Source organism: Lactuca sativa, chromosome 2, assembly GCF_002870075.4.
Source record: "Lactuca sativa cultivar Salinas chromosome 2, Lsat_Salinas_v11, whole genome shotgun sequence".
NCBI lineage: Eukaryota > Viridiplantae > Streptophyta > Magnoliopsida > Asterales > Asteraceae > Lactuca > Lactuca sativa.
The window spans coordinates 14269791-14281367 of record NC_056624.2 but is presented as its reverse complement, the minus strand read 5'-3'; positions in this window follow the sequence as shown (position 1 = coordinate 14281367).

Sequence of the window (11577 nt, the reverse complement as noted above, 5' to 3'; positions counted from 1 at the left end):
CAGCCAGATCAATGCTCAACTTTGCTAATCTTCCTTTGTACTTCTGGGCCGAAGCCGTGGCCACAGCTTGCTTTGTGCAAAACCGCAGCATAATATGCAAACGTCTCAACAAAACACCATATGAAGGTCTCAACAACCGCAAGCCTAACGTCCGCTTCTTCCACATTTTTGGATGTAGATGCTTCATGATCAACAACCAAAATCATCTCAACAAATTCGTGCCTAAATCTGATGAAGGCATCTTCCTAGGCTACTCAACCAATAAGATTGCATATCGGGTTTTAATCAAACGTACGAGGCTCATAGTCGAAATCTTTGATGTAAAGTTTGACGACTCCTATGTCCGTAACGCTGCTCCCTCCTCTGAAACCAAATCAATTATTGAATCTGATATTCCTAATTCTTCGGGTCCTCTAAACATAGTTGAAGTTAACTATGATGATCTTTTTGATCCAATAGTGTCGCAACTAGGAATTTTGATGCCTTGTAACTACAACAATTATGTCAACTATGAACCAACAATGTGAAAGCAAGTATGATGCTTATCCAATAACAACAAAACTTCATCAAATACTTCATTCAAGCACTACAAATAGTCCACAAAGAGTTGGAAACCCTTGAAATCCCGATTTAAGTCCATTTTGGACTAGGATTTCCTTATTGAACCTAATGGACCAATAAGCTTCCAATTTAACTATCTTGAACCCAGAACTCTCAAATGGGCCCTAATTGGACCCATATACATGAAACTTAATATTTTGGGCCTTATAAGCCTAAAATAAACTGCGTTAACTTTAATGGACCTTATTGGGTCACAACCTATTTAATTTACCCCTAATAGGTCATAAAAATCATTCTTTGATTTATGTTGGGCCAAAAATGATCTAATTAAATCATGATATGGGCTTAAGCATGCAAGGCCCAATTTTCTTTCTTTCTCCTCTCCATTCTCGGCCCAACAACCCAAAAAGGATAAAAAAATGTAAAGTTTTTGGATTTCGGGCCAAAACTGTAAAAATTATGAAAAGTTGGGTTTTAACCGAAAACTACTACTCTAAAAGGACTAAAACAGTTAACAAAACAAATTTTGAGTTAAAACCATCATTTCAACAAATTTATGATACAAAGGTGTCAATAAAATGTTTTAAGGGCTAAAAATATCTTTTCTTTTATATAAAGGACTAAATTTGTTATTTTTATAAACAGAAAGGTGTGAAAAGGGTCAAACTTTTACTTTTAAACAAATTATTTCATTGAGTCAAAATACAAAAACCACGACTGTCGAAAAATCAAAAGACGAATACACGTTTAACTCCAAATATTGTTACAAACGAATCGATCGGTCTCGAATCGATACCATTACAACAACCGTAAAATCGAACCCTCCAATAGATATGCGAAACCTAAGATGAGTAATTATTCAAACTTTTGGCTTATAAGTTTCAAATCATGCTTCTTGGACCTTGCAAGTCCATTAACATGATCTTTGGGCCCAAAGGGATAACGCTTATATATTACTGGGCCTCCTATGACCCAATTCCATATAGAAGGACTTTCAATAGCTTTTATGTGCTATTGGGCCCTAGTGGCCCATTAGTATTGCTAGTAAGGTCAAAGTAATCAAATGCGAGTTGGACCATCGTGTCTTTCGCATCCCCGACATCCTAAGGTACTTACGATTGTAGTAGGACATAGTGCTCCTCTGCTCTTCATTCGCTAAGGCTTACGAGTAATCAAAGTAGACGGAATTAGGAAGTTATTCAACAGTAATCAAGGTGGCGAAATCAATATTCATTCGATGTGATGGTACAAAATTTGTAATCACGTATATCTTTTGACATCAGAAAACATCGGGTTTTCGGGGGAAAATCAATACTATTCGTTCGGAAATTCTATAACTATAATACAAAACACCCATTTTACATATATGTTTTGAAATCATTCATGCATCAACTTATGGATCTTCACACTTTGATAAACTAATGTCTTTTCAGAAAATATCGGATTTTCTGGGTTTTACAAACTATACAAATCATTTTATTCACAACTTTACTTATGAACTCACCAATATTTCATATGTTGACGTTTTTCCAAAATAACTTGTATTCTTAGGTAACAGGTAAGCCGAGGAATAAGTACCATGTGTGTTAGGGTGTCTTTGCTTTTGAAATCTATCAAAGAATGTATGTATGGATTTGAAATGTTAAAGCAATGTACTTGATGTGAACAATTCCAGTTGTAATATATTGATGCATGATGATGTTTATTTTATGATTCATGTATATTCATTATGATGATATTCAATTAAAGTCACGCGAGCCCTCGGACATTTCCGCCGTCTGGTTCGGGGGTGTGACTAATAGAGACTGCTAAGTTATCCAAAGTTCTTGTCTCTTAGGAAGCTCAATTACAACATGCTGAAGTATCTGGTCCTACGCCTTCTGATGTTTTGTCTTTAGGAGAAAACTCATCTCCGGATCATACTACAACCATCGAGGTTCCAGTACAAATCGAAGCAGCTCCGTCCATCCGTAGAGAATCTCAACCATCAAACGTCTCTTCGGACTCAGATGATGAGAACATAGAAAATATTGACACCAGATCGGATCCAAGGATTTTCTCTCTCCCATTAGTCCAGTGGGAACACCCTCATGTTTCTAAGGAAATCCCATCAGGAGTCCAGGGGGAACCACTTCAATCTACCGCAGCACCGACAGCTCAAGACAACTCCGCAGGCTGTTCTCAAGTCCAGGGAAACTGCCGGTACCTATCTCAGATTCTTCTGACATTGAAGACATCCCCTCCATCGCAGCTGCTGATCACCTTCAACCACGTCTTCACATATGGACGAAAGATCATCCACCTGGTCAGATCATTGGCAATCCATCCGCAGGTGTTCAAACCAGATCTTCACAAGACTTAACTGATCACTGCCACTTCTCAGCGTTTATGTCATCCGTCGAACCCCTAACAATCAAAGAAGCATTACTAGAGCCCGACAGGATTGCTGCGATGCAGGAAGAGCTAGCAGAATTCGAATGAAACAGTGTGTGGCAACTCATACCTAAACCGCAGGGTCACACCATTGTTGGCACCATATGGGTGTACAAGAACAAGCTTGATGAGTCCGGATCCGTAGTCAGAAACAAGGCAAGGCTAGTTGCAAAGGGCTACAGTCAACTTGAAGGTTTTTACTATGATGAAACGTATTCTCCAGTAGCTCGAATGGAAGCCATCTGAATCTTTCTAGCATATGCAACCCATAAAAACGTCAAAGTTCATCAAATGGACATTAAGAGTGCATTTCTAAATGGGGAATTAAAGGAAGAGGTCTATCTTCAGCAACCTCCTGGTTTTGAAAGTATTGAATTTCCTGACCATTGCTATAAACTTAAGAAGGCAGTCTACGGTATGAAGCAAGCCCCAAGAGCGTGGTACGAGACTTTCTCTGAATTTCTTGTCTCGTCTGGATATAAAAGATGAGTAATTGATCCCACTTTATTTAGAAAAGCAAATGATGATCACCTTATGCTAGTACAAATATATGTGGATGATATCATCTTTGGATCCACATAACAGAGGATGCTGGATGATTTTGCTAGGCTCATGACTAACAACATTCAAATGAGCATGAATAGAGAGATTAACTTCTTTCTAGGACTTCAAATTAAACAGATTCCTCAAGGGATCTTCATCCATCAAGAAAAATATACCTCTGAGCTGCTGAAGAAATACTCAATGGACAATTGCTCTTCGGCTAAGGTTCCTATGGCATTTGGCTATAAGATTTCTGCTGATCCCTCAGGAGAACCTGTTGATCACAAAACTTATAGAGGCATCATTGGCTCTCTCATGTATCTCACTGCCAGTCGACCGGATATAGTTTTTGCAACGGGTGTATGCGCAAGGTATCAAGCTGATCCAAAGGTATCTCATATGACCACAGCCAAAAAAATTCTACGGTACCTGAAAGGAAGCAAGTCTCTTGGCTTATGGTACCCCGCAGGCAATGACTTTAGTCTTCAAGCGTTTACCGATGCGGATCATGCCGGATGCAAACTCGATCGAAAGAGTACCTTCGGTGAATGTCAATTTCTGGGAGGAAGACTCATCAGCTGGTCCTCAAGAAAACAAAGCTATGTTTCATTGTCTACCGCAGAAGCTGAATATGTGGCCGCAGCCAGCTGTTGTTCTCAGATGTTATGGATGAAAACACAACTGTTAGACTACGGATACAGAATGTTGCGGATACCAGTTTACTGTGATTCTGAAAGTAATATAGCGATCTCTTACAATCCTATTCATCACTCGAAGACCAAGCATATTGAACTACGGTATCATTTCATCAAAGACCACATTCTGAAAGGTAACATTGAACTCATCTTTGTCCCTTCACATGAAGAGATTGTTGATGTGTTTACAAAAGCACTTGACTCTACCAAACTCAAATCCTTCTTACAAATGTTAGGAATGATGAATCCGGACCCTCAATTCTTCTTGAATTGATAGATACCGCAGACCATCTATGGTCTTCATTGTGGTCCTAATTAAAATTTATTTATAATAAATGGTTTTGGCATATCCTGTGTACCGCAGTCCATGTACCGAAACCACATATTATACTTATCTTTTATTGGTCCCTCTTGTTTGTTATTACTAATCTCTTTACAAGTGCTCTTCTCAGTTTCCTCCACTATAATCATCCGCAATGGCAAAGGATCCATCCGTAGTGATGTGTCTGTCTGCAGTTCTGTTAAATGTTTTTCAGCTTATCCTTTCAAAAAAAAGGAGGTGTGCTATTTAATGATACTTCATTAAATAAAAAATTAAATAAAAACATTCTTTAAAGAAACCTGTCACATTCCCTTTTTTCTAAATACTTGTGTCAGACCTATTTTAGGTATAATGACAAAAGGATCGTTTTTCCATAAACACAACCTTAATATGTCCTTTCCTTATACCCAACATGTCCCATCCGTTCCAACTTCTTCTCTACATCCACACGATAGCCAGACGTGATCACGCACGTCTGACTTTTCATTTAATGCACACCCTATTTGGAAAATCTCCTATATCTTTTTAAAACCGTTTCATCATGTGTGGTTGAGATTTAATCCCAATTTCAAATATTCCCTCCAAACAACCCCTTACTCTTATCCCCGTTTTACCTAGGGTAAAATCCAGTTACCGTCCATCACCTCACCTATATAAACCCTTCTTCTTCCCCATTAACACTTTACGCTTTCTGAACATTGAACCTTCAATGATCTCAGAGCATTCAAAAATTTCTCAAAATCTCTACAATGGTGAAATCCGGTGTCTCAAAGAAACCATCTATAGCTTCTGGATCGGTAAACTCAACTGGTTCAGATTCTCCTACAATCGCATCAAGTAATTTCATAGCCATCTCCGAAGAACACCCATCTTACAATGCTTCCACAAAACTCATCATCAAATATCTGAAAAATCACCCATTGTTTGGTCCCTTTGATGCGTTTACAGATGTTGTTCCACTTTCAACCCTATACAAATGTGTCTTCTCCGCCTATCGCCCAATTGATAACCCTCAAGATGTTCACCTGAACCTGATCCATGACTCTTTGGTTATCATGACCAAAGAAAAATTCCTAAACGCCATTAACCTTCTTGTTCATCCCTCCATCAAGTTTTTCACTCCTTCCATGGCGGATGTCACTACAGCTCTATATCGGATGGGTTACCAGAAAAGGATCAAAGGCATTGGCAAATTCAAAAAGAACTAATTGCCTGCGGTTTGGCAATTTGTGTGCCATTTCATTATCCGCAGTCTATCCGGCAGAACTGGAGGAACGGATAACATGGGTCTCAACCTTTTGGAATTAGTTTGGAGCATCTTCACCGGCAGAGATGTAAACTACGGACAAATCCTTTGGGATGACTTTCTACAATATGTTCCCAAAGAAAGTCCAAAGCAAAACCTAACAGAGCTAACCTTTGCTAGGTTTTGGTCTCTTTGCATATCAGACTTACATACGGATGCTAGAATAGACATGGGCAGTGACATCAACTTTTTCGTCACAAAGGATCTCAAAAGGTACACTCCCTCTTCTGATCAAACTATTTTTGGCCCGATCCGCAGACTTCCTACCCATATTCTTTCTACCCTCGGTCTTGAGACTACTGATGTCTTAGACCACGTTGAGGCTACGGAAGGTATTGACCCATACCTTCCTACCCCGCCTCCTCCATTTGTAGCTCTAAACCATGAAGGTACCACAGTCCCTTCCTCCACAACTCTTTCAAATGTCTCTCAAAGACGTAAGCACAAAGTTTCATCTCTCCATGGTCCCCGCAACACAAAGAAATCAGGAACGACTAAGAAGGATGCACCCCAACCCTCCAAACCCACCAAGAAAAGGAAAACCCCACCCGTAGTCACAATTGCAGAACCAAGTCATCATGACTCCAACAGTCCTTCTGGTGAAGATAACCAACCAATATTAATCCTCAAGAAACGCAAACCTGATCCTTCTAGCCAAATGCATGACCAGACCGATACCTAAGCCTCTCAACAGGCTCTGGTAGTCCATGGGATGCCTGCACATCCACTCGACACTACCATCCTTTTCCTTTCAGACTCAGAAAGTGAGTCTGATTCACAACTAAGAGGAGACTCCCCCAGTGTTATCCTAAGAGGATGATACTGGTTCTCGCCCTAAAGTCTCCAGGGCTTCCCGACTACATATTTTTTCTTCTGAGGAGTTGAACTCCATCCCGTTAAACGTCACCGAAACACTACAAACACCTTCCCAACCGTAGGGCACTTCTTCTGCCCATGCCAGAACTGAGCCGAGGCCACACTTGACCATGGGTCAAGGAGACCAAGGAAACTCAGGAAATCCTACTCTACTTACATCACTAACATGTGGTTTAGGCACGGTGAGCACAACTGTGCAAGGATCCGTGAACCCAAGGGACACCTTGGTGCGCTTTCAAGGAATTGACGGTGATGATTCTGGTGATTCATGGAGCAAGTATCAACCTTCAACCGGCGCTAAAGCCAAAAAGTATGTTGCTTTCCGCAGGGCTTTCCAGGCCCGCAAGGATCAACAAATCAAGCAACAGCCGCAGAAAGAACAAGAAATACAAGCAATGGCTAAGTATTGGGAAATGTTATCAGCAATGCCCATACCGTAGCCACAATTCTTAAAGTTCAATCCTGGATGGATCAGACGACTGAAACTCTACAAAAGCATCAGGAAGAAATTGCTACCCAACATACATCCAAAGTTCCCCTCACTCCCATTGTTGAAAAATCACAAGACGAAGGACCCGAAATTGAACTTAGCTCTGCTCCCACCTTCGGTCTTGATGATGATGACTTTCAAGAGGTAAACAAACCCTCTCCTTCTGATGACGACCTAATGATGTTTGATGAAGGTGAAGAATCCAGTGGTTCTCATCACTCCACCTCTAAACCCAAGAAGAAGAAGAAGAAGAATGATGTGACCAGGAAAGAATTTTTAAATCTCCAATCCAAGGTCGATCAAATCCTGGCTGCGGTCAAGCCAACTCAACCGCAACCAAAAGATATTCCTGGACCGCAGTCGCTGATTGAAAGGATTGAGCGACTGGAAGCGCGTGAGAGAATGGCTGCGGAGCTCATCTCTTTGAAAGTTGAAATGGGGATCAGGCCCCTTGACAATAATCGTCAAGCTGACCACAAAGAATTTATGGCTACTGCTGAACGTCTCATCTCTGAGGTAACCATAATCAAGACAGATCTTCAGGCATCCATTACAGATCTAGCCTCCAATTCTGCAAAACTGATTGCTGAGACTCACACAACTTATAAGTCCGCAATCTCTGTTCTTCATTCTACTATCAACCGGCTGCAGCGTTTTTTAACTTCAAACTTCCATGGTCCTGAGATTCTTCATCTCATCAAGGAGATCCACAAGTTACTTTTCAACCCCTCTATTCCCAACAATCAACAATTGGCCGAAGCTGTTAATGTAAAATTCCAAGAGGTGTGTGCCAAAGTTGATGGCCTTCGGAAATGGCTTGAGGAGTCTCCATGTCTAAACTCCTCAAGAGGGGAAGTGAAAAAGAAGTCCATCAATCTGACCAGTCTGACTCACAACATCAAACTCCCCCTATCCCTACAAAAAGAGTTCCTACACCACAACCTTTACCGCAACCATCCCATCATACTCTACCTCACCAATCTCCACCGCAAGTTGAAATCACTCCAGAGAAACCCGAGACTCCTCACTTCAAGAACCTTGAAGAGTTCATGTCCTCTCCAAGATCAACAGACTCTCCTGTCACCACCCAAAGAAAAAGAGACTGGAAGGTAGCCAAACTTGCCGAAGAAGTCTGGAGACTATGTGGCTTCGACACTGTCATGGATGAATCCCTGATCAATTCTTGGGTCAATCCCCACCGAAGACTACAGGATGAAGATTACACTCCCCACCTCACCTATGCGGAACCCCCTCCAGATGGATATTGGGATGTTCCAATTTCGCCCAATGCCAGATACTTCACTGTATTTGAGCAGTTCGACCGAAGCCTTCCCGATGCTAAAAGACTGCCTATGGAATTTGAGAGACTTAGTCAGTTCTATGCTAAGCATGCCTCTCCCATAGAGCACCTATGGTCCAATAACAGACCATCCGCAGTCATGAACTAAAAGGTTTGGAAGTTCATGAAGGCAGATTTCTTCCAGTATACAAATCTGATGTAACTTTTGAGTCTCTATAAATAGAGCTCATTCTCTTTGTAACAGATATGCATCTATCACTTTCTAATACACTTCTATGGATTTATCATTTTCTATCTCTCTCTTACTTACTCATGTTACTTACTCTATCATAGCTGATTACAATCTCTCTTCGGAGCAAGTCCTTGTGACTTAATCAGTAAGTTTGATCTCACTTACCAACTTGGTTTGAATGCATTCCTCGTTATGAATCAACTTATGTGTATACTTGATATAACTATTGTTGTCATTTTCATTTCTTTATTTTCCGCAACTAACTCCCTAACCATCTAACTTAAATATTATTGTTGAGCTCATAGATCCTTCGGGATTAACTATTCTGCATTACACTTGTTATAACGTTTGTTAAAGTGTGTCTCAAAGTTTTTCTCTCAACACCTTTTATCCTAATAGGGTAAAAGCGATATTTGGGCCCCTCATTGATTTGGTTTGACTTATGTGTTGGGCCCGGTCAGGATTGAATTGATGTGTTCAGTTAACTTCTATGTCAGACAAATCAGAGATCGAGAAACAAACTGCTAGACAATAAGTATGACTATGTTCAATGTAATTGTCTGCACGATATCTACAACGGAGAACTATACGATCCCTTATCTAAAGGACAAGTTACTGATAAGATCAGAGTTCGATAGCATCTTTGAGAGCTACAATTGCTAATCGGATTGTACTTACATTTGTTGTTACTAGACTTATCCAAGTGGGAGACTGTTGGATTAGTGTCTAAGCCCGTAACTATATTTGGTATGTACTTGACCCGGTTGTGCATGATCCTTTTGGGTTGCCTTCACCAAAGCAACTTGATTGGATGATTTATGAAGAGAGATGTTATTATGATTTATTCATATATTATATGAATAATATATTAAAAGAGAAATCATATAGTTTAATTAATATTATACAAGAATTAATTAAGAATTAATTATGTGGCTAAAAGACATTAATTAAATAAAGGGGACTTGAACTGTCAATTGTGTGATAGTTGAATATTGGGCTGAGAAGCCTTATGGATTAGGCATGGACGAAATTAAGGATGTGTACATCTTAATTTCGGCCAAGGAGGCCTTATTCCAGAAGGTTCCTTGTACTGCTTAGGGCCTAAGTTGTCCATTAGGGTTTTGACTGAAACCCTAACATCACAAGTATAAATAGACCCCTAGGGCATCAGTTTTCGGTCACTGGAAACCCTAGAAGAGTTCATAGCCGAAATATTGCCTCCTCCCCTCTCTCCAATGTCATCCTCTTGCTTGTGGTGTTTGTAAGCCATTAGAGGAGTGACATTTATGACTCTAAGCTCCAAGAGAAGAAGATTCAAGCCATTCTTGAAGAGGTAATCATCTAGATCTGATCTTATATGATAATTTCGACATATGTATGCTAAATCTAGGGTTCATAAGTCTTGGATAAATTGCATGTACAATAGAGAAACCTAGATCCAAGCTTTAGGGTTTGGATGAGCACATAGGATGTTCTTTTGTATAAAACCCATCATTTTCCCCATGATTTTCTCATTCACTCACGACCAATCAGGACATGACAAGAAGCTTAGGGGATGCCCAGAACCGACGTCACCATACAGTTAGTTAATGTGAGCATGATTCTCCTAGTCAGAGGAGGCCACGTCTCACACTCATTGGACGAGGTCCCCACGATCCGTTAGAAACATGTATAAAAGGATCTCTTCCACCTCAAGGAAGGGATCCATTTTCTTTCTCATGAATATTACCCTAAAGTTCTCCCTCTCAGAAAACTAACTTGATCGTCGGAGTGACGTTCCGGGAGAATACTCGGACGTCCTTTAACGATTCTTCTATGTTGTGTTCTCAGGAAAGCTTCAAGGACAGATCCATCATCCGACATCCAAACCCTTGTAGAGCATGTCCCATCAAATATCTTCAGGTATCTCAAGCGAACATACTCACTAGGAATATGGTACCCTTCAAGTTCAAGTTTCTTTGTGCAAGCATTTTCGGATGCTGATCTAGGAGGTTGCGGTTGAGATCGAAAGAGCACAACGGGAGGATGCTATTTTCTTGATGAAAATTTATAAGTTGGCAATCTAAAAAGCAAACTTGTGTCTCCCTATCAACCGCTAAAGCAGAGCACATAGCCGCTGCCTCTTGTACTTCACAAGTAATCTAGATTCAAAGTCAGCTTCGTGACTATGGCATAAACATGAAGCGAATCCCCTTGTATTGCGATTCTGAGAGCGTCATTCACATTTGTCACAACCCAGTGCAACATTCAAATACCAAACACATCGCGCTGAGGTATCACTTCATCAAAGATCATGTGGAAGATGGAAATATCGAGATACACTTTGTTAGATCTATTGATCAGCTGGCCGACATCTTCACGAAAGCCTTACCTGAGTAAACCTTGAATCGCATTCTACAAGGCTTAGGAATGATAGAGGTTGAATCTATTCCGAAACCACCTTCGCATTAATAAACTTTTGGTTGCACTGTGAATTGGTGTGAACGCTCGTAGTGACTCGTAGTCCACTATTCACACTGCAAATTGGTGCGGATGTTCGCAGTAACTCGTAGTCAATTGTTCACATTGCGAATCGATGCAAATGCTCGTTGTGACTCGCAGTTTACTGTTCATTCGTGGTTCGGGACTTCATGTATCCTTTGTATATTTTCTTTATTGCTTTCACTTATTTCTGTTTTTATTTCTTTTTAGAAAGCTTCAAAACCCAAAAATATTTATTTATTTATGTTTTTATTTTTTTTCAGAATATTGAAAATCCAAAAATACTTTGTTTCTTTCCGTTTTTATTTATTTTTCAGAAAAACAAAAATACAAAAATA